This window comes from Papilio xuthus, unplaced genomic scaffold, assembly GCF_000836235.2.
Source record: "Papilio xuthus unplaced genomic scaffold, Pxut_1.1 DF825946.1, whole genome shotgun sequence".
Taxonomy (NCBI): domain Eukaryota; kingdom Metazoa; phylum Arthropoda; class Insecta; order Lepidoptera; family Papilionidae; genus Papilio; species Papilio xuthus.
This window is the reverse complement of record NW_013532703.1, coordinates 6,675,417-6,675,823: the sequence shown is the minus strand read 5'-3', so window position 1 is coordinate 6,675,823 and position 407 is coordinate 6,675,417.

The window sequence follows — 407 nt, the reverse complement described above, 5'->3', positions numbered from 1 at the left end:
GCACGGGCTGGGACGTGCAACGCGCCACGCTCACTGGCGCAATAGGGCGAGATCTGTCGCTGCCGGCCGTCATACGTGCGATGGTCGGCAGCGAACAGAGTTGGGCCGCCGTCGCCTCCTTCGCACGCAAGGTGATGGCGGCCAAAAGAGAGGCCCTGCGGGAGCGTCAACGCGCCAACGAGACGCTGCCGCCCCGCAGGGCACCAGCGAGGGGCCGCCGGCGTGCGAGGTACGCGGCGGCCCTACAATCAAGTTAGAGAGTGCCACGCGCGACGGGTCGGGGGGACCTGTTGCGCCGATTGTGGCGGATGGCCCTCCTCTCGTGTTCTGAGGAGGGTTTCATCATAGGGTGATGTTAGGGGTCTAAGATATGACCCCTCCCTCCACGAGTCGAGCCCCTACCAAGG